A 24,639-nucleotide genomic window follows, 5' to 3' on the forward strand; every position below is an offset into this window, starting at 1 on the left:
CAGCCATCAGCATATAAGTACCATGCCATGTACTGTAATAATATAATTCCTTCAGCATTTCTGTCTTATCTTGAAAAATGCAAGCTTCACTTTGCCTAGTAATTAATCTTTGAAGTTGTTGATAGCTCCTTGTACAGTATATTTACCAAATAATTGGAAAACAGTTTTTAATGGGGTTAATACTTGCCTTACAGCTTAATATCAGGCACGGAAATAGCAAACAAAGAGGCTTGAGTCCACAAAGTGAAGCTTTGTTGTCAATAATACATTATTTTTCTTCTTCAATAGTGAAATTTCACCTGACATGGTATCTAGTCCAAAATGCCACCACATAAATAACTGTGACTACTTAGAATCTGCCTCTATTATTACTGGATTTGAACAGACATCTTACCAACTTGCAATGAAATTTAAAATAATTTTTTTTTGGTTTTTTTTGTTTTTAATAATATATTTCTTTCATGTTTATTTATAAATTCTTAATTCAACTGAATTAAAAGTGAAGATTTCTGCAGATCTTTTCACATCAAGAAAAGTATAAAAACACTCAAAAAAGCCCTATCACTTAGGTTGGTCTGGAAGGTAAAGTGTATTCCCTTATCTCTCTCTATGTTGCTGCTACAAACCACAGACCTTCCTCCCAGCCACGTTTCCAGCATTCTCCATGCCATAACAGTATATGGCAGGATATACTTGGCTCCTTTGTCAGCTCTTTCCCTTAGCACCTCTCTCAGACTTCACCAGTTTCTTAAAACCTGTTAATCAGTGCTGCAGGTCGTGTTGGCCCCTGTGTGTGATCTGCCCCCAGAGTTACCAGGTGACATCAAAGAGGGGTCCTGCTGAAGCACAGAGCTCAGGCCCTTCTGATGAGACTTCACCAGCTGTGACCTTTCAGGCATACTCTTTCCAATATCCATGCCATCCAGCCCAGAGGAAAGCAGACAGCAGACCACAGGCTCGTCTTGGTAGTTGTGTTTGGCATGTTGGATCAAAAAATCAGAAATACATGGTTGTGCTCCCCATGAAATAAATTGAGATCTCAGCACGTTAGTACTGGCAGTGTACTCTGTAATGGAAACTGCTGTGGAGACTGTAAGGAGAACAAGGTCACATGAGCTGTTCCCCTGCAGATTGCCTATGGATTATCAGGCCTGAAATCACCCATGGGCATATATGACACCTTTCAGTTGCAAGCACAGCGAAAAATGAAGCATGAGACAAATCACCTTTGAAATTCACACTGAAGTTCCAGAAAATTGCTACATTAAAATTATTTTTTACTCTTAGGTTTTATTTTGTGTCTTTGGAGAAACAGATGTGTGTACATCTCCTCCTTTTATAATTCAGCCAGTGAATTTAAGGTTATAAATTCTGAAACGTTCACTGAGAGTAATATTTCTTAATGTATAGAGTTCTTTTTCATAAATTCCTTTTAGACAATGATATCAAGAGAAAGTTGTGAAAGTAGGGCTGACTTACAGCAGGAGGTGAGCTGCTTTGGCAACACCTCTCCCACTCCCCTCAAGAGAAAGAAAAAGTAAAAATCAGGCAGGTTGGCAGAATGACTGAGGATCAACAGATTGGTGTTTCTTATCCTTTCTCTATCCACATAGAATAGAGTGAAAAACTGGAATTATTCTTACATCTGAAATGTATGCTTTCACAACAATGAAGTAAAGCCTGTACCCTAAAATTGAACAGTTAATGCGACAAAATGCTTGCATTTGTCCTTTCGGGAAAAAAAAATAGAGCACAAGAAGCTGAAAGGGTTGTACTTCTATTTTTCCAAGTACAACCACTCAAACAACTCTGGTCTGAGAAATGAATATTTCAGAAAGAATACCTAGTAACATCAGAGACTGATGGAAGTGTGATGGAAGAGTATGAGGAATAAAAAATCTCAGTAACTCTGAATGCTACAGTAGAGTTGCTCTGCTCAGCAGGTAACTACTGAACTTTAGAGAACCATTCTCACAGCTCCCAAGTGACTCCTGACTAAAGGAGAGAAATCTGAGGAAAAATGTAAGACGGCCTCTTTTTGAGTCCAGAACAAAATGAAACAGGCAACTTGAAATAGACAACTTTCTCTTTTTTCTAAAAGAGAATAATGCATTGAACACACACTGGATTAAAAAAGAGACAAAACAAAACCCCAGAAAAATTACCTTTTCCTCTCTAAAGCTTCTCTTCCTTCTGTTTTTCTACATTCCTCTGGCTTCTTCCTTAGACCTTTTTTCACATTTGCTTTCACAGAATATAATCTTCACTCTTCTAGTGTGAGACCCTTGTCCTAAAGGAACCTCTCAGTATTTTTCAGTATTTTCTCATACTCTTCCCCTGCTTTTTAGTCCGCTGATTAGAGAAGTGTGTGTCTAATTTGTCAGAAAGGCAATTGGTTCTTCAACTAGGACTAAAAGATAATTTTACTAATTAAATTAGGTTAATCAAAAGTGTGAGTGGAAACATCCCCTCCCAGGTCCTTCTATATCTAATACTTTGCCAATGCATTCCCTACTTGCTTAAATTATCTCACCATCACTGCCTACATTAACGTTTTTAGGGGGATCAATAAGCTGAACAATTACTGCAGTGTAAAGAGACTTCTAATTCTTAGATTATAATTTCTTTCAGTGTGATCTAAAGACTTTCCTCAAAACACTTCCAGTGCACTTTTTAAAGAATAATTCTACCAGGAAAAAAAAAATAAAGGAAATTTGGTAAATCCTATCCATCACCATGTGGTCATAAAAATGCATTCTGCTTCACACCTGTACGTTCCAAAGATTATTATTTTTTTTTTTTTTTTTAGAACTAGAACACTCATCATATCTTTAATGTTCAATATACTTCACAGCCTAATGGAAGCTGAGCTCTTGGGAATATGGTGCATAGAATAGCATTTTAGGTTTGTCCATACTACTCTGGTCTTTGCTCCCCTGTGAGCAAACCTAGGACAAATTGCTACAGATTTTGGACAGAGACAGTCTGCAAGAACCTGGAGGAGCCCAAAGACACTTAGCTCTGCTATTTTTGCCTTGCAGATCAAAGAATCAATTAAACTTGCTGATGTGTTAGTTGAGCTAAATGAAAGACCATGCTTTTAGCACCCAATGAACACAGATAACACATTCACCTTTTCTGAGATCACAGCTCAAATAACAAATAACTTGTTTCATGAAACATAATGTCTTCTGTGAACATGAAAGTCTTTCAGCCATTCAGAAAGTTAACTGGTTATTACATTGCAATAACAAAAACCATTATGTTCAGATTAGAGCTCTAGAAGAATAGGTTTAGTAGCCAAACCAAGGAAAGCCATAATAATTTATTTTAGCAACTTTTGTTTGGAAATTAAAGACACAAAATTGGAAGTGTATTTCAATTTATAAGTTCTCAGCACAAAGACTAACTTTGTAATAGAAATTTAGAAGGTAGAAGTAGCAGCACAGACTAGAATTAGTGTGTTTATTGAACATACATATAAACATACTCTTCTTTTTTTTTTTTTTCCTTCCATAAACCATGAAATGTGGGAGATAATCATTACATACAATGTCCTGTGAAACTACCTCTCTTATCACTAACTTTATTTTACAGTACAATATATCTCTGCCTCTTACCTTTTTATAAGCAAGTTGCTTTTAATGTATCTGCAAAGAATTTGACATAATTCTGATGCAGTTCAGCACACTATGATTCATTTGGTGGTGTTTGCTCTATGGAGATGATTTATGTCTGAAATGTAATTACCACTAATCCCTGGAGGGTATGGTCCTTCCAGGTCAAGGGTAAAACCATTGGCAAAAGAAGTAAGAAGTCTGAATGAATTACCAGTAGTTTGTGTGTTTGTTTTTTTTTAAAGTTACATGTTGTTAAAGAGGTATTAGTATCTTTAAGTGTTGTTTATTGTTATCTCTGAATTGCAAATTATAAATTTATCAAACTTGGAACTATTTAGAAAAACAAATTAATAAGAATATGATACAATTGAGACAGTAAAAAAACCCAACAAACCCAAACAACAAAACACCGCAAAACCCAACTCATGTATTACTTGTATATTACTAACAATGGAATGAAAGTGCAAGTCGTATTAGGTCTGTAGCAGTGCCAGAGGAAAAAAAATAGTAGCCAAGGAGAGAAAAAAATAGAACTGTAACACATTTCCAGTCACTGGTAGTCCTCTAGCATACTGTGGTGGTGCCAAAGAATATCCAAAAGCTAAAGTAGTTTGAGATGATCCATTTAAACTAATGTGAGACATATACAATGCTCATATCTATGTCTAAATTACTTCATAAGGTCCTTTTGATGGCCAGCATGTCCAAATAAATGTTCCTGGGATGTTATTTTTTCTGATGTTTTGGATTTCTGTAGTATTAGTTGTGTTTTTCTGCACAGTGGCCATGCTTTTGTCTGCAAAGATACACTTCAGGGACTGATAAGACAGAGTAACCTGTTTTTATAGAAGGTATTATGATATTTAAAAAACCCACAAATTAACATACTAAAAGTAGTAAAACTATCTGGACTTAAATTTTCAAAGCCCACAGAGAAGATTTTACATCCAACACTCGAAAGTAATTTGCCCTCTTTGAAAATGCAGTCTCCAAATCTACCCAAAAGAAAAATCATTCCATTATGTACTGCCCAGAAAAAATACCTTTTTTCTGGCTAGTATTTTTAAGACTCTGAGAAAGCAACAAATAGGATACAATAACAGTGAAAATATTGTAAGAATAGTACAAGATTTTTTAGAAGATATGCTTATGCTATGTCCCTCATTTTCTACTCACAAAGAGAAACAGTAATAATCTTAGGCTATAGAGAGGAATTTTTTCTAATTTGCATATCCAATAGGTCTCTTCATTACAAACAAGATCCACCTTTATTCCTTAGAAATAGTACAGTCATTTTATTAAACATTTTTAAAGTAGTCAATGGACTCATCTCACTTATCATTTTCTATCTGTCTCAGGCACTCTCCCTCCAGTGGGTCTGTTCTTCACATCACTGTTGCCAGCACTCAAAACTTTACACATATTGCATTTTATTTCTCTACTCATTGTTCCAGATGCTGACTTTGAAGCACCACTTTATATACGCTCTGGGGTAGTTGAGAGTTTAATCTTCTCATCACAGCCCCATCCCTGACTATTCACATCCTTCTTGCTAATGAAGCAAGTTAATCTCCTCAGTGGATGCAATGTTACTCTCAATTTAAAATTCTGGATACAAGCTGGAGAAGGGAAGTAAGAAACTCTGACAGACACTCACTTCCTCCACTGATGATCTTATAGTTTTATCAGGGAAGCTGAAGCGTTTGATATAGAAGCAGCTAGAGCCTATGAGAGATCACTGGAAAACATAATCCAGTTAAAGCCAGTTTGTGTCACTTGAAATCACAGACACTGGACCTGAAGAAATGCACATTTCAATAGGAGCCCTACATGTAAATGTAAGAGGATAAGAGATTGGCAAGGATATCAATCATGAAGACAATAATATATACTGTAAACACTCGGTTAAGATTTTTGGCCTCTTACTGGCCCATTTCAGAATGAAATGTGCTGTGAAGTGAACAGTAATCTTGTTCCTATTGAACATAACAGAAGATTAACCACATTGATTACTTTCAACAAGCAAGCTCACTTCAGACTAACAGCTAATAAAGATGATGATTTCAACAGGCTCCTCTGAAAATTGAAGAAAACACTGAAAACGTAAAAATATTTAAACATATTTTTAGGTACTGCCCTCTGAAAGAATGAGCTGAATGCTAAACTACTTCCAATTATTGGCTGAACTGCATTAGCAGATGGTAGCTCCCATTCATTGATCTTCAATGTGCTGGGATATGGTAGCAAAAACATGACAGAATCTTAGTCTTAAAGAGGCTGTAATGTAAACAAAGTAAGACAAAGGGAAAAAATGTTAGAGAAAAGGAATCATCATCAGATCAGGAATTTATATTTATGAAGCATGGAAGTACAAAGCACAGAACTACAGTATTCTGGTTCTCCAGTTAGTTCCTAGAATTCAATAATGTTTCTAATTCAATAATACCCCTCACAGAAAACCAGCCAAACAAAAAACCCCAACCCAAACCAAAAAACACACACACAAAAGAAAAAACAAACCAAAAAAACGCCCAAACAAACCCCACCCAACCAAACCAACCAACTAACCAACCAACCAACCAAACAAAAACCCTGAAAGGGCACTATCTGGAAAGATTGTCAAACAGGCTCCTAGACAGGAGCATGGTATTACATTTGAGCTTAATTGAGAGGTAAAGAAAAGGTGATGGAAGAATCAAAATGTTATTCATCTAAGTGAACATATTCCTCATTTTAGACCTCACTATTTACAAGAGTCCCGAATAGACTCCCTATCCCCAGTCCTTCCCTTGCCCCTAAAGACTTGTACTTCACAGCTGATGCTCAGTGTAAGCTAAACTTCTTTCGATAAAAAATAACAAGATAATATCATGCTAAATAGTTCTTCATGGAGAAACTATTTCAGAAATTGAGTTTTGTACAAACTCAGTGTTTACCAGGATTCAGGATTAGTTATTCTGCAGAACGAATGCAGAGGGAACAACAATTATAGTCTCATCAATAGAAGAATCAGAATTATCTTCTGTATTTGGTTCAAAAAATCTTTTACATATTGTGTGGACAATTTGATGCTCCTCTACTTTGTGTTCGTTCTGTGTCTTAAAAAACTTGCCAAGTAATGACATACTGGCATTTGCAAGAGTGGTTGGATATCTGGCAAACTGCATATGTTTGAGGAATTTGATTCAGCTTTAACTTGCAGCTGCTGCATATACAATCATTCTGCTGTGTTTGTAGGTCTCTGATGTATGCAAAAGACTGATTATAGTTTGGCACAGCTCCTGGTGATTTAACCAGGGGGACATTTCCCTTAATCTCACCTGGCAGTGAAGTTGCAAATGAGCCACAATATTTGAGTCTTAGCAACAGTGGTTTATAATCAGCGATTCCAATTATGGGATGAGGGAATACTAATTGACCACCAGCTGTCAGAGCAAATGGGCAAGAGAAAGTTATTAACTTTCTGTCTTGACCCTCAAAAATGTAATAGAACAGATAGAGGTATTTTTTTTTTCTCTTTTGGAAATAAGAAAACAAGAATAAAATGATCTTTCTTGTTTGGTGAAGAAAACATTACAATTTAGTTTATCTAAAGAAGTATTTGGGAGGGACTGAATATGACTGGCAGGTCACCAACCAACATCCAAAATCCTTTTTTAACTGCTAGATGTGTAAAAGCCCTTTACTTATATTTTGAATACAGTTGCTTTACATAGAGCTACATTCCTGATAGGAAAAATATATAAATAAGCCAATGAGTAATTAAAAAAAATAAAATATATCACCATGAATTTTCAAAAAAACTTGATCTGATGTGTGAACCAAAAGTACACATTTTCTTTCCGTTATCTAGTTTTATGACCATGAGTTACGAATCTCAGTGCCTTAAGTCTGTGTATAGCATGAAATTTACGTACGCCTGTTGGATTACCTAAGCAATCTATATTTTCCATTTTTTGTTCTGAAACTAGCTCAATTTATTTTACAAATGATATCAAACTGTATCTCCTTTAGTTATTATATTGCCTTATGGTATTTCTACTTCCCACACCCTCTCCTGCACAAGGTGCCAAATGCTTTTCCTGTGATATGTCAAAATATGTCTCCATAGAGTAAGCCAAAACTTTGCCTCCTGAATATACAGTTCTTACAAAGAAATTCAACCCACTACGAATGGAGATTTGAGCTCAGTTTCCAACAAATCCCAAACAAACAAAAATGCTTCTCATTTTCACAATGACTGAAGTCATTCAGTTGTTTTAATAACTGGCATTAATTTGATTTGATGCAAAATTAGCATTAGATGGTCCCATTGGATAATTGCACAAAGAATGATGATAACATTGCATAAAAGGGAAGTAGAAATGGCTCTACTGTTTCAATGGAAAGGTTTTTTGAAAAAAAAAGCCACCACCATTACAAGTACTTCTCCTTTAAAATATTTGTAACATAGAGTTGCCACATAGACTGTTCTACAGTTTGGTGAAAAATAAATATTGAAAGAGAATATACAAATTGATCTTAAAACCACAAAATTATAGCTATATCTTGCCCATAAATAAAGGGATTCAGATGGTGATTTGTTTTTATGACACAGAAATAACAAGGTAACAGCAGAAGGAAGAAAAAGAGGTGATGACTTTAGACTTGATGATTTTATGTTGTGGGAAAAAATGAAATATAATTCAATATTTTTGTTCTGCTTTCCAGTACATGCAGTGGGTTTTTGCATCCTCCATTGAACCCCTTTCTTCATACAGATGTACAGCTATGCAAAATTAAGCAGGATATGTAGGCCCTCTTAAAAAATAGTCGGCAAGTGTCAGAGACTGGAAAGAGTAGTCTGTCTTGAGACATCTTGAGATGCTTGGAATGTGTGTAATAGGGGGTGGGTCAGGCCTTTTTCTGGTGAGGTGGTGCCCTGCTCCCCATACCCCCCAGCCAAGCAGTGTCTGTCAATCAGAGCACTGGAGGCAGCCCCCCAGCGTTGCCTAACCCAGCCCCTGAGTGGCCAAGTGACCAGAAATCCCACCTGGGAGGAAGGCCCATGATGGGACAAGGGTTTAAGAAGGCTGACCACAAGGCAAGACTGTTGATCTTTAACCCTACCTTCATCTTGAAGTTTTATATCCCTTACCTCTCTGGAGCCCAGGAGTTGGTAGCTGTATGTCTGTTTTTCTATGTCTTTCCTGTCATCCTGGTTTTCTCCCTTTCTTCTTCTTCTAAATCTCTTTTCATGGAAAAGAGCATTCAATTGGTTTAAAGGTGCTAAATTTCATGGGCTAAGTTAATACTCTGATAAGTGTTCTATGTCATTTATGTAATATCTATATAATTTGTAAAAGTTGTTTGATTTTCCATAGTTTGTCAGTAAGCTTTTGTGTGATTTTTACCTCTTGAGAATATCTGGTTGGTATTTCTCCCATGCATCTACCCAGAGAAAAGGAACTTTTGTTTAGGCTATATATTAAGTATCCAGAGTATAACAACAAGGTATTGGTCAAGATCTAGGGAATTAGGATACAGAAGGAAAGTCAGCTTTTCCAAATTCTTTGTTTTGATTCCCCTTCTTTCTTCTTTATTTTTAAGGGTTTTTCTTTGAAGCAGATAATACCTCCTTTGTCTTTAGCACTTCCTTTCCTTCCCGTGGTTGTAGTCCTTCTATATTTTCTTCTCTTCTATTTGAAAGTAATAAATCTCACTATGAAAGCTACTGTTGTCACTTTCTGTGTGTTTTGAGTTCAGTTATAGGTCGACAATTGTAATTTATACTAACTAAATTTTTGTGGCTATGGTGTGTTGACTGGCCACCAAAGCTGCTCCATCACTCCCCTCCTTGGCTAGATAGGGGAGAGCAAACACAACAAAAAAATCTTGGCTTGAGAAAAAAAAGCAGGGACAGATTACTCACCAATTGTCATCACAGGCAAAACAGAATAGATACAGGGAAATGATGTAAATTTACCACCAATCAAATCAGAATAGGATATTGAGAAATAAACCCGAATCTGAAAACACCTTCTACCTACCTCTCCCTTTTTCCCAGACTCAACTTCACTGATAGCTTCTCTACTTCCTTCTCCCAAGCAGTAGAGGGACTGGAATGGGAGTTGTGGTCAGTTCATCACACATTGCTTCTGTTGCTCCTTCTTCCTCATATTCTTCATCTGTTCCAGTGTGAGGCCCCTTCCTTGAGAGACAGTCCTCCATGAACTTCTCCAACATGAGTTCTTCCCAAAGGCTGCAGTCCTTCATGAGCAGCTCCAGCATGGGTCTGTTTCCCTGGGTGAAACTGGCTGCAGTTCTTCAGGAACAGGCTGCTCCACTATGGCTGCTTTCCGTGGGATCATAAATCCTGCCAGCAAACTTGTTACAGCATGGCTCCACTTTCCATGAATCAACAGCTCCTGCCAGGAACCTGCTCCAGCATGGGGTCGCCACAGAATCATACTCTCCTTTGGGATACACCCACTTGCTCAGTGTGGGACCCTCCATGTGCTGCAGAAGTATCTCTACTCCAATATGGACCCCCATGGATACAAGGGAACAGCTGCCTCACCATGGTCTCCACCATCGGCTGCAGGTGAATCTCTGCTGTGGAACCTGAGGCACTTCCTCCTCCTCTCTCTTCACTGACCTTGGTGTCTGCACAATTGCTTCTCTCCCACCTTCTCACTTCTGGCTCCAGCTGTTGTTAGCAGCAGACCTTTCCCTATTCTTAAATATGTTGTCATAGAGGCTCAGCTTTGACCAGTGGTAGGTCTGTCTTGGACCCAGCTGGCACTGGCTTTATTGGACTTAGGAGAAGCTTCTGGTATCTTCTCACAGAGGCCACCACTAAAGCTTCTGCTGCTACTGAGTGCTTGCCATGTAAGCCCAGTGCGGTTTGGAAGAGGCTACTCAGAGAAAAAAGTAGATTGTTATCATCTCTGGAAATCCAAACTCTGTATTAATAAGGAAGGCATGAAACTGAAATTTGAAACAAAGATTGTTCCAAAACCTAGAATGAGAAAATTCTGCTTGGGGGACAACATCGGATTCACGTAAATAATTAAAGTGTGTTTGGTTTAATATCTAGTTAAAAAAAGAATTTAAAAAATTCTTCCTTTATTTTTTGAGGTTATTTGGTATAACACTGAGCATTTAGTAGTTAAAAAATGTATTTTTTGGATCTCATGAGCTCTAAATAGCAAATAGAGTATCAGCAACAGCATAACAGCTGTTCTGTCCATTAAGCCATTACTGTTGCTATTTTCTTCTTGCTAGTCCAGTTAATATTTTCTTAGTTATAATTTGCAAAACAGAATTCTAGAAGCCTCAGGGTGCAGCTAACATATAGTATAATCCATTCATTTAATATGGAGGTTGTCCAGCACAGAGGTAATGCAGTAAACATTTATAAAAATATTCCTGCTCAAATTTCTGTGAAATATGAATGAGTCTGGATCTCAGCCAGCTGTGTAGAATAGTACACCCAATTCCCTAGAGTTTTAAGATTTTAAGAGCAACTGCTCCAGTTTTTGTTATGCACTCAGGAAATAATTACAAGAGTTGGATCTACTAGTGGTTTGATTCCCTTTCATCTTAAGTTTGCTCTTCAGATACTGGTTGTCCACTATATAGATGGTAAAATAATGATGGAGAGAACCGATTACAAAACAGAATATTTCAGCAGGTAAATTTATGAAGAAGAGTTAGATAATTACTGATTGAAATAGTTCAATAAGTATGGTAAAATTATGCGTGTAAGAAAATATGGCTTTATTTTCAGAGAGTGCAAGTTTCCCTGCCTTTCAATTATGTCAACAGCTTTCTTGAGTGATTCAGCATTCTGAAAGCCAAACCATATTTAGTTACTGGAATGTAGATTTATATACAGGCTTTTGGGAACAGTGTACAAAAACACATCTTGTAAGAACTCAGTCATCTCTATTTCTAGTCTTCGCAATTAACATTATTTTTAATGCTGTATTTCTCACATTTTTATTTCACAAATTGTACGTAACTGGGGCTAGGATTGAATTAATTTCAAGTAACATTATGAAACTGACTGAAATGCTTAAATGAGATCATAGATACTTCTCAGTCTGGAAAAGGAAAAGACTTCCTTTTTTTCCATACTAATAATGGAAGCCTTCAACAGAGAAAATGCAAGATGCAGAACAAAATGGTAGATAATGAAACTGGTTTTATTCTTGCTTTTCTCCTTCCCAATCATGCCTAAACCAAATTACATATTCATCATGTACTGTTGTCAATAGCTGAGAATTCTGTGGGTACTATTCTAAGATGGCAATCTTATATTTATGTATGAGTATCTCTTTTCTAATAACAGACAAGGCAGGATTAAGACAGATGATACTTTAACAAAAAACAGGGAAGTAAAAATTTAAACACTCTTTAAATAACTATCAAAATTCTATTTTCAAATTTCGCTTGATATTATATGGAGTTCTGACTACTGACTTCCTGTTCAAAGATTCCAAGCCTTTACTCTTATTACTGATTCAAACAGCAGATGAAACCAAGGTTGTAAGTCAAAAACCAGAAAATTTTTTGTAAGTACTATAGAAATGCAGGAGAAAAGAAAATATGCTTCTATGCTTTCTTCAGAAAGCTCTGTTCTATGTGTTTGAACTAATTCTTCTAGTCTGTCTTACAATTCAAAAGCTGAGAAATACGAACTTTCTTTTTCTGCTCCCTTCTTGCCTGAACACTTGAGTATTTTTCATCTTCCAGAGCTAGATCTTTTTCAGTGTTAAATAAGACACTAAACTTTCTTGAAATCTGTGACATATGAAAACAGCAGAGACAATTTTTGTCTTACAGAAGCATGTGCATATTAAAACTGGGTTTGATGCAAGGAGTGATGAGCACACAAAATGGAAATACAGTAGTGTCCTGAGTGGAAGAAATCCTAAAATATAGTATTGCCCTTAAATCCATACAGAGATAAAACAACTAAAAAGGAAGAGAAATAAACAAGTTGTTTTTGGCAAGCACTTTTTGGTAATTATTGGATAAATTTCATCCCTATTTTTCCAGGAGAAACATTCCATGAAGTGAAATTTCACTAATAAATTTGTATGTAGCAAAATTTTTAAAGAACTTTGCTTATGTTAAAGGAAGATCATGTAAAATCTTGCAAGATCATGCAAGATCATGCAAACATCCATTTCCAGTGGATGTTTGCAACAGAAGAGAATTCACCATTTTTCACTACATGGTTAATTTTTTTTTTCCTGGTTATGAATATATTATGAGACTTTTCACTATTGTATGAGAAAATAACATTATTTTCTGGACAAACGTTCTTGAGAGCTAAAGTAACAGCAATTAAATGTTTGTAGAGAAGCAGCACATTGGTTTTCTATGAATACAGGTTCAGATAACTCATCTTCCTAGTTCACTCATGGGTTCTAACCCCTGAATTACTCAAATCTCACAAATGTTTATTCATTCTGAAGATGATAATGGGAACAGATTAGCTATTTTCCTTTGAAAAAACCCAACCCCAAACTGTACATGTTTGTAACATAGTTCAAGCCAAGCTCACCAAAAGCCTTTGGTGTCCTTCTTTCCATAATATCTCAAAATATCTTGTGGGTTTTGCAAAGTCAAATGTCCCACTACTTCCTCATATCAGACTCAAGGGCATGCAATGCAACAACTCAGTACCATTTTACAAAACCAACACTTTTCACATATTATTTCAAATAATTAGAAATGGCGGGGTGTCGCGGTGCTTTGAAAGCCTGTTGCTTTCCGCCGGGCCAGCTCGTGCACCACGGCACAGTAAAGAAGGGTCAACCTGCAGCAGGCTGAGCAGGATTGATTCCTGTGGGTTCTTGTGCCACCAAGGGAGGTTCTCTCGTTCCTCTCCAAGGCTTTCCAAGTGTGCAGAAGCAAGAAGGGAGGGTCCAGACGCAGCGAGAACAGGAACGGGTTTATTAACACAACCAGGAACCAGACGATCTGAACCCAGAACAAGGGTGTGCAACAACTTTTAAGGGGTCAGAATAGGGGCGGGGAAAGGGGTGTCTCCTTATCTCTAGACAAATCAAATACTATCTCTGGGGAGCACAGGGGAGGAGTTGGGGATTCGGGACCAATCAGGAGGAGTTGGGAGGGGAAACTCAAAGGCGGGAAAGAGGATTGACAGCTAACTGCTGTACTCAAAATAGAACCGGCTGTAAGTAACTCAGCAGGGAGTCTGAATATCAATTAGGGAGGAGGGGGTACAGAGAAAAGGGGAGTACAGAAAACTAAACCCATACAAATGTAATTAAACCTTAATAAACATTCTTGGCATCTTTCCCATGCGTCCATATTCCGCCCACAATAGTAATCCACTCTGAAATCCTTTTCTACTTCCCCTATCTCAGTTTTTTCCCACCTTAATCCTTCTATCAGCGCCCTCAGCTACAATTCCAAAGAGTCTTCCAGAATCCTCTCCCTCGTCTGTCCATCATCCATCTCAGCACAATCCCTCTAAGTCACTTTACTGAGTCCCTCGAAAAGTCTCTGTTCTCAACTTTCCTCAAACAAGGTTCATAAAAGGTCTAACACAGCTCATAATCACAAACGCACACCACCACATCTCCCCCTTTCTTTTTAAATAAAATGCAGCAGTTCTTTTATCTCCAGAGTCTGACATGCTGAGGATCCATCCGGTACTCAGATCTTGGATAAGTTTCAGCAAACCAAGGCTGCTGAGTAGGCCATCTCTCTCTCGGCAAGCTTTGAACTTCTTCTACCGCAATTTCGAGTTCAGCTGCCAGATTATCTTCATCTGCAGGGCCTTCCTCAGCATCTTCAAATTCTTCTGTTATCTCAACCCGGTGGACCTCGGTCTTTTTTGGGGATATGGAGGTGGAAATTAAATTTAACATCATTCTCCTGATGATCCCGAATCCTAATACGGAAACTAAGACAATGAACACGATTAAAAGAATAGTCTTAACAACAGAAGTAGCCCACCCAGACACACCCCAGCCCTTAAACAAATTACTGATCCAGTCCCCCGTCTCTTGCTGGATTCGTCCCACCATATCCTCTAAGCGCTTGATTGCCTCTCGTGTTCCTTTGGCTCTAGATGTTAAATTGAAACAGCACAGGCCATCGAACTCCTCGCAGGAGTGCCCATGCAGGAGCAAGAGGTAGTCGATAGCTGCGCGATTCTGAAGAGTTGCCTGCCTTGTTATTTCTTCATCTCTCAGGAGGTTTGATAGGGCCCTAGAAGTTAAACGGGATTGTTTTGCTACCCAACACTCCAAATGGCCTAATTCCCCGAGGGCCTTTGCAATTGCGACCCACGGTGCAAAAACTGTGATTGCGACTCCTTTAGACCGACTCCAATGAATAATTTCTTCGTCGCAATCGTCCGCCAATTTCTTAAGAGAGTAGTCCTCCCTCTTCTTCCTAGAGTGTACCAATTGATGTGCACCATTTGTAGAATTTTGCTTAACCTAATCTAAAATTTGTGTTTTGTTAGGTGAGAACAATCTGAGGGTCCCAAAGGTGCACGGGCCTCCGGAGAGGTGAGAGGGGATGCCTGCCCACGCGTGGTCTCCACAAATCAAAAATGTTCCCTTGGGAAGGCGACGGGGATGGGCAAAAACTTGGGCAGATTTCGGGTAGGGAGCTGGAGGATAACTAAAAGATACGGCATTACACCAGTGGGTATTAAAATGGGCTTTGGAGGAGACAAAGTGACGGTGGTGACGCTGGACGTGGTCATTGCGGATGTGAAAACAAGATGCTGCCCTGGCAGAACCCAGGAGTTCAAGCTCCTGGGGCTCATTTTCTAATTTTGGGAGACTTTTAAAATAATTGTACCACGCAATGATGTAACGGTCGTGCTTTAGGTCATACTCCATTTTTGCAGCTTCTTGTCTGAGTTTTTGAGCATAACCTAAAAGCATCTTGGGCATTTCTCGGTCTTTAAACGGGATCCCCACAAGGCAGGACGCCAAAGGACTAGAGGCGCTCGTTTGGCTTAGACAGATGTGGTCTTGGCCGAGTGACTTGGCCAGGACAGCCCACACGTTCTCTTGGGGTTGAGGGACAATCCAGGCTTGAATCAGCATGAGGAGACTGGCAAGCACAATGATCTCGCAGGCGACTCTCATGGCTGAGGTGGTCTAGTTGGCCTGAAACAGACTTTACAAAAATACATCATCAGTACAACATAACTCAGACTGAAAGGGCATTTCTTCCCACTGAAAATTCTCTTCTTCATCTGGGTCGCTGGGACTCCGCCGCTTTCGGCGGAGGGCCGCTGACGTGACCTGTGGCTTTTCACTGTCCCCTTTTCCAACCTTCCTCTCAATATACGGCTTCACCCACTTTGAGGGGATCCACTTTGGCCCAGCATCAGTCAGGACGCAGGCGTACCCACGCCCCCACGTCAAAAGCCTCCGTGGCCCCTCTACTTTCCCAGTCTCTGGTGTCTTAACTGTAACCCAAGGGGTCCGTTCTTCGATGGTCCAATCTTTACTGCCGTTGAAGTGTCTGACTACTGGCGGATTAGGGTGCTCAAACGAGCAATTTAGAAAATTTATCACATAAAGGGCTCTTGCTAATCTAACTGCCGGATTTTCCGCCTTGAGGACTGGCCTCTGCTGTGAGAGAACCCTTTTTATGTTCTGATGGGTTCTCTCCACGATTGCCTGACCCGTGGGGGAGTAAGGGATGCCGGTTTTATGACTTACTCCCCATCGCTGCAGGAAAACCTCAAATTCCTTGGAGGTATACGCTGGTCCATTGTCTGTTTTGACCTCCTTGGGGATGCCCATGAAAGAGAAGGCCTGTATGAGGTGTTGAATTGCATGAGAGGCCTTCTCTCCTGCGTGGGCAGAGGCATAGGTCGCACCCGAGAAAGTATCCACTGACACGTGCACATACCGGAGCTTCCCAAATTGGGCTATGTGTGTAACGTCCGTCTGCCAAATCTTGCAGCTCCCCAAGCCACGAGGATTGACTCCGGCGTGCAGTGTCGGCACACAGTGGGACTGGCAGGAGGGACACGCTGCCACGATTGCCTTGGCTTGTTGACGAGTAATATGGAATCGCCGCACTAAACCTGGGGCATTCTGGTGGAAAAGGGCGTGGCTGAGCTGTGCCTGATTAAACACATCCGGCAGTGGGGCTTCCGTCGCTGGGGCAGCTAGGGCATCTGCTCTCTTGTTGCCCTCAGCAACGAATCCTGGCAAATCGGTATGTGACCTCGTGTGCATCACATAATAGGGTTGCTCTCGGTGGGACACTAGTTTAATCAATTTCGAGAGCTGCTCATAGAGCTTCTCATTAGAGACCTGCTGTAAAATCGCCTGATCTGCCCTGGATACTACCCCCGCCACATACGCGGAGTCGGTTACAATATTTATGGGTCCGGGGAACCTCTCGAGTGCTCTGACGACAACGGCCAACTCAGCAACTTGAGGTGATCCCTCAACTATCTCAACATCAGCGTCCCACTGCTGAGTTTCAGGGTCCTCCCAGGTCATCACTGACTTGTGGGAACCCCCGGACGCGTCCATGAAAACGGTCAGAGCTTTGAGAGGAACCGGGCTCCGGACATTTTTTAAAGCCAATTTAAAATCTATATCCGAATTAAATAATTTGTGGGCCGGCTTATGAATAGAAATTTGGCCCGTAAAAGAATCCAAGGCGAATTGTAGTGCCTCATTTGTCTGAAGCAGGTTCTCTACCATTGGCTTGGTTAGTTGGCCCGATGTCAATTTTATGGGAATGTGAATGAACACGAAGTCACAAGCGGCCAATTCGCAGACGCGAGACCGCGCCTTGCGAATCAACTCAGCCATCACCTCTTGCGGCTTCGTCAATCTCTTGGGCCGTTGATGGCTGAGAAAGACCCATTCTATGATGAGAAGTGGATCTCCTCTGCCCTGGCCCTTGGCGTGTGAGGTCTTGTGTGAGTCCCACTGAAAAATGACCCCGTACAGGTGTGGTAACTTACCCAAAATGATAAACCGAAAGGGTAAGTTAGGGTCATAACGGTGTGCCTGGCGCGATGTCAGCGCCTTTTGTACTTTCTCGAGCGCCTCCTTTGCCTCTGTGGTAAGCGCCCTGGGAGAACACAGCTCCTCTCCCCCCTTCAATAAATTGAAAAGGGGTGCTAGGTCTTCTGTCGAGAGACCCAGCCAGGGCCTTATCCAATTCAATTCCCCGCAGAGACGATGGGCATCCGCAAGGGTCCGGACTGATGTCCGGATTTCCAATTTTTGGGGGACAATTGTCCTTCTCCTGATTTCGAGACCCAGGTATTTCCAAGGGGGCATCCGCTGAATCTTTTCCTCTTGAAGCTCGAACCCTGCAGTGACTAACAAATCTGTTACTTGGGTGAGCAATCGTTCAAGTTCATGGCTTGTCGGAGCGCAAATGAGGATATCATCCATGTAGTGATGGATGATACCCCCCTCCGCGGCTGCGCGGACTGGGTGCAGCAAGGAAGAGACATACAATTGGCACATCACTGGGGAGTTCTTCATTCCTTGGGGAAGAACTCTCCAGTGATATCTCTTCCTTGGGGCCTCCCTGTTGATCGTGGGAACAGAGAAGGCAAAACGCGGCGCGTCATCTGGATGAAGGGGAATTTGGAAGAAACAGTCTTTGATGTCAATGACAGCCAATTGCCAATTTCGGGGGAGCATGGAAGGGGACGGCATCCCTGGTTGAAGGGACCCCATGTCTTCAATGACTTCGTTAATTTTGCGAAGGTCGTGGAGGAGGCGCCAACGTCTCTTGTCACTCTTTTGGATGACAAAGACGGGCGAGTTCCAGGGGGAGTTAGTTTCCATCAAGTTCCCCTTCTGGAGCTGCTCCGCCACGAGCTCCTCGAGCGCCTTTAATTTGTGTTTTGGTAGCGGCCACTGATCGATCCAGACTGGAGAATCAGTTTTCCAATTGAGCTTGAGGATCGGGCGCTCCTCAGTGACCGCCAGGCAAAAACCCTGTGGAGGGTCAGGTATGCTAATTGTGACCCCCCACTGTTGCATAAGGTCTCGTCCAAGCAGGGGCCGGTCATATTTGCAGACGAAAGGGCGTACATAAGCCAATTGCCCTTTTGGCCCCGTAAATTTGACCATGCTCTTTGACCTTTTTGCCGATTGGAAACCCCCAACTCCAGAAATATTCGCGGGCGCGTCTTCCAAAGCCCAATGTGACGGCCACTCCTGAGTACGAATGATCGTCACATCTGCACCATCTGCACATCTGCACATCTATCAAATAACAATCCTTTATTCATTGACTCATCCCCGGAGAATAATTTGATGGACCCAAAATAGTAATATTTTGAGGATGCAAGGCATGAATTACAGGGAAGAGAAAATAAATCAAGTGCCATTACCATTATGGAGGTGGACACAAGCTTTAAAGAAGGTCTACTAATTTACCTGGTGGTAAACTCTTATTCAATCATTGGCCAAAAGACTTCTTATAACTGATGCATGACCCATGCATATATTCATAAATAATTGTTTGTATCTAAATGTCCTAAAGCTGTTGAATGGTGATTCCTCAGGATGTTAGTAGAGCTTATCAAATGCTTCCCAAGCTTTCATGTTTGGATGTAAGAGGAGAGAACAGAAGAACAGCAGTTTATGATTTTTTTTCTCTTACATCATTATAATGCAGTGTTGCAGTATAGGAGCATTATGGTATTATAGACACTGGACACCAGCCCTAGGAAGAGCAGTTGCCAATACCTATATAAGTAATGCTGCATAAATCAAGAGTGTATTTGACATGATCTGTTAGCACAAATGTGAGACAAGGAGATCTACTTGCTGCTACAGGCAATTAATAATTGTCTTTTGCCCTGACACATCAAGATGTCATAGATCATGTCTTACTGGTTTAGTAGAGTTCAAAATTCATGTTCTACACCATGGCACCAGCCATGTTTGCAGTGACAGCCCTTACAATGTGTAACATAAAGCTTTTTCTGATTAGTTGACAGAATCTTAGCCAGGTACCAGTGCACAATAGAAATTATGTAGAACAGTTGCCAACCTTACTTGGTGCTCATCACTGATTTCACATCAAAGGAGAGATACTCTGAATTAAGTGGATACTCAACATTTATAATTCCACTGTGTTGGTTCCCTGTAGTCCTGCTTACTCTAGCAACACTGAGCATAGAATTTTGTGCAATAGTGCCATGGTTCCACAGAAGAGGGTTAATTACCAGATTACAAAATTATCTTGCCAGTTATGAACTGCTGAACAGGTATGCTATTATGCAAAATTATTCCATGGAGTAAGCCCTCAGGCAAACATTCATTCACATTATCTTACATTCAGTTGATGCTCTTGGACTTTTCTTGGCAAACCTGAGTTTTGCTGGCCCAGTTTTCAGTCCTTCCTGATGCTGCTGCTCCTTTTTGTGAACATACATACACTTTCCCCACCAAAAAAAATCCATCTCTCTTCAGAGAATGTGTTTTGATTGCTGGATACTTCCTAGACTCAAATCTCTCTGCCAGGGCACCAGATTTGTCTGTATGGTTACTTCAGCCTAATCAAGAATGTAGCACTGTGAGTGGATGCTTAGTTTATATAGGAGGCATATTGTGAGGCAGAGGCCTTGAAACTGCTGATGTATGGGGCAAAGCTGTGATCAACTCTGGGTCAGCTGCAATGCTTCACTGTTTATTAATGCTTTTGCTCTGGCAATTCAAATGAGTTTTCTTTGGTACAAGCTGTAGAAATAACCCTCTTTAGTGTATATGTGTGCAATCCCATTTGTGCATTTTGGCCTGGACTCGGCCCTAAGGCTGACCCATGGCTCCCTGTTATTTAGCAATGTAGTTGTAGTCAGCAGGAGCAAGCAACATACTCCATTTCCCACCAATAGGTATTTTGATCTTAAATGAATCTTAGAAGACAGGTGGGGATGAAGAAGAGTATCCCTTCAATGCAGGGAACCATGCTCTAAGATAAAGGAGTTATATGATCTAATTGTGTGTATAGACAGAAGAAATGTTCAAGGCCTCAGCTACTGATCTTTGGTAAGCATACAGAAATGCAATTGAAATGAGTGGACACTCTTGGGAAGATTATGTATCCTATTCAAATTGTGAGGTATTGAATTACATCCTAAGTTAGAGTGCAGGTGTAATCCTTTGAATGTATCAGGAATTCTGTTCAGAAACAGAATATTCTTCTATGTGTCTTTTTTCTCTGTGTGTTGAGAGCATATCATCTGCTCTCAAACAGCAAGTAGAACCCAGATCATTGTGGCATAAATTAATCAAATATAAAAAAAGTATATAGCCACAGCCTTTTTTTTGCATATTGCTTCCTGGCTATATGAATTTCTCCTCTCACTGCAGCTGGTTCTGATGCAATTCCTTTTTTGTGCCTCCTTGAATCTCTGCTTCTCTCATCCAGTTCTCACAGACTTATTAGGCTCAACTCAAATGGCAATGATGTTGACAAAGCAAAATCTGCCTTAGGAAAACCAGATTTGACTCAAAGAGATTTTCTTCCATTTCTACTTTAAAATAAGGCTTGGTCTCTGTGACCTGTCTCAACAAATCTTGGTTTCTATTATATTCTTTCTCTCTAAATTGCATTTTCACATTTTCTCAACTGGAGGACTTATCACATGTCAAACCACCTTGCCCTTCACACCTAAGAACATAAAAAATTGAGCTGTTTCTCAGTGCAGTGGAACAGTTGTCTCTAGATACTCTAGATACTTCTCTATTTTCCTCTGACAAGTTACAATTCTGCAACTAACTGTTTTCACAGCACAGGGTACAGCGGCAGCTTTGGGACTCATTGGTGAAAAGATGTGAGATCAGGTGAAAGGGTGGTTTTAATGACCTGTAATGATAAAGATCAGTATGCAATTGAGAACTGTCTGTAATTCTACTCCATTCCAAGAAGTTTATAAGCATGAGTTACATTACGAATAGACTCTTTGTTCAGTCCTTCAGCCAGTGATGACTGGTGAGAAAGAACAGCAAAAACAATCTTTTGCAAGCGAAGGGAGCTAATGACTGTGTTCTTGGAATAGAAGTTAAAAAGAAAAGATTTTCTCTCTTGCAAATATGGAACCAAAATTTTTGTGTATATGTCCAAAAAGTGAAGTTTTTGCCATGGCAAGTATAAGTAATGGGAGAGAAAATTCAGCAACACAAATATAATCATGGTTAGAGCAAGGCAAATAAGGCCATCCAGTATCATGAAGTATTACACATAGCTATTGTGGAGATTTGGTCCTATCAATAGGGTTTTGTGAATGGGTGATTTTCATTGCTGAAAAGGTGTTAGCAAAAGTATTTTAATATTATGTAAAAGTCCCACTTAACAAAGTTTTATGTCATGGTTCACACTATTACTTTACAGCAACAATCATTTGAATGGTGTATCAAAACTATCAAGACAAATCAAAGTTACAAAGACACAAATCCTTTACCAAGGCACAAATCAAATGTACCCCACTGCAAGGTTATGCAGGATATTGGTTGCTTACGAAAGATATACTGTCAGTAAAAGACCTCCCTGCCTTGAGCAGTGACCTTGAGTGGCATCCCAGCTCAGGAGATTACTGTCATGAATGCAGTCTGCAAGAGAGCTCAAAGAGAGCTCACTGAGGCAGTCATACCTGTAGAATAAAGTGGTTGGCTTATAGTCAAATGGGAAAGGTACGGATGAGACTCCATGTACCCTTCTTTATGCCTTGAAAACTGAGTCTTAGAAGATCCACCCATTATTCATGAGTTATTCATATAATCAGCATTCCAAGCTCATGTGTGCCAATGCTCACTGTATCTCTCTGCTCCTTTGTGGGTTTTCAGAGAACACATTGGAGCTAGAGGAGTTCTTGACCTGGCCATGGCTCAGGTCTTTACCTCCTTTCGAGCCTGAACCCACTTACCACTAGTTTAATTAAGGGTCCAAATGTAAATGTTATAGATTAGAGCTTGTGTTGAAAGCTGATGCGGTGAGCTGAAGCAAAGAGCAGAGTGTAGCATAAGGAGGCATATATTTATGAGCTAATATTTCAAACGTAACAAATAGATACTTCCCTATTTGAACAGCCTGAAGTGATCAGGAATTTTGCATAATTAGCTTACCATTGAATTTTTGATACTCTGGATCTCTCCCAGTTCATGGGTTTTCATAGTCAAAATCTTATTACGGGTAAGAGGAACCAACTGAAGCTGTGGATCCAGAAATTTACTTTTGCCTAATTGAATTTTTAAATTAGTACAGAAAATTGTCAATGATCATACCCTTGAAAAAGTTACCCAAGAAAATTCACTAACACCAACACCTCTTCCCTGGTGTTACCTCTATCTGCCCGTGTTCCTGAGCTCAGCCACATCAGGAAGGGTAGTGGCTGTCACAGTGAGGGTTGTTGCTTGGCACACTTGCCAGGAGGAGTGGAATGCTTATGGTGGGTTCAGTCCCCTTGGTCCAGGACCCATCTTGGAACCCTGTGGATCTGTTTGTCTCTTGCACTGGAAGTTCCTTTTCGGGACCCCAATGGGAATCAGAAGGTGCCTCCTCACTCCATGACAAAAAGGACTTTTTGCCTTACTCTGGGTTTGTCAGGTCCTCACGTCCAGCTGGTTGGCAGCTACTGGCAGCTCCTCATGACCATGGAGGAACCAGCTCCAAACAGCTTCAGCTGGCTTCAAACCGCCAGTATCCACCCCACTGAGGTGAATATCTCTCCTTGTGACATCCCTGCCCTTCCCCACTTTACATTTTTCTGACCTAGAAAGAGCAGATATTTGGCTTGCTGAGTATTGATCAAGTGAATAAACTCTAGAGGGCAGAGGTCTCTATCGCCCATAGAAGCTCTGTGGAAGCTTCTCCTCCCAATCTTCTGCTTTCTATCTGCTTCTGCAGACTCTGTGCAGGATCCTGAAGGCAAACAAGATCCCAGCAAGGGAATCTGGTAAACCTCAGTCTTGGAGGAGTAAGCCCTCCTTGAGTAGGAAAATATATTTTCCCCATCCACTCCTGGCTCCATAACTACCAAGCAAAGAGGCCCTGGTAATAACCAGGCTTGTCAGTGACTCATGGGAATGACAAACTACTCAGCTCATTGACGCACTCAGGGTTTTTAGTTCCAGTGGTGTAATGACCTGTTTGCAGGAAAGACTTGTAGAAAATGCAAGCATCTTGCCAGTTCTTTGGCTGTGATGGTCATAAGGAAAGCAGAGTATTTATAACAGCCTCCAACTGAGCATAAAAATACTCTTTCTATTGCTGGAATACCATGTAAGAAAAAAAAAAAACAACAAAACCACAACAATATAAACCAAAAACCAAGAAAAAAACCCAGAAGGAAAAAAGCTGCACCTAAACCCTTTTTAAAAGAAAAGGTCATGGAAAGAACATGTTTTCCCTAACACCTGTGGAATAAGCTCACTATAGAAAAACTTTCATGTCTTTCATATTTTCCTCCAAGTACCACAGGAGAAGGGTTTTCCAGAACATACATATAACCTCAGTTATATGCAAAGGACTAACACTGTGGTTGTAAATAGAAAATTCTGTACTAATTGTTCTTTAATATTTAGAGTTCTTCTGTTTCATGTATTCCTTATCAAATAGAGTGTTGTTAGACATATATTTCCATAAATACAGCTAACATGCATAAACTCTAAGTTTCTGTCAAGGCTGGATCCTCTCCAATCAGTAACACTGATTGTACTGTACTTAAGGAACTGTGCATTATAAGGAACCATATATAGGATGGGGACATGGACATGCTCATCATAACAAGAAATAGAAAACTATGTAATAGGACATAATGAACGTTCCTTGAGCTTATCCTTGGTAATAAAGTAAGGACTATTTTTATTCAAGATTTCAGATACCATTTTATGACAGGGCCTTTCTTGACCATATCAAGTCCTGTGTGTTTTCATAATGCTCAGTTATTGCTGAGCCATCCCTACCCAAAAGCCTAACAGAAAAGGAAGTGTCCTCTCACTATGTGCAGGGAGGTTATCACTTATGAGAGCAT

Source organism: Prinia subflava, chromosome 3 (genome assembly GCF_021018805.1).
Source record: "Prinia subflava isolate CZ2003 ecotype Zambia chromosome 3, Cam_Psub_1.2, whole genome shotgun sequence".
NCBI classification, from domain to species: Eukaryota; Metazoa; Chordata; class Aves; order Passeriformes; family Cisticolidae; genus Prinia; species Prinia subflava.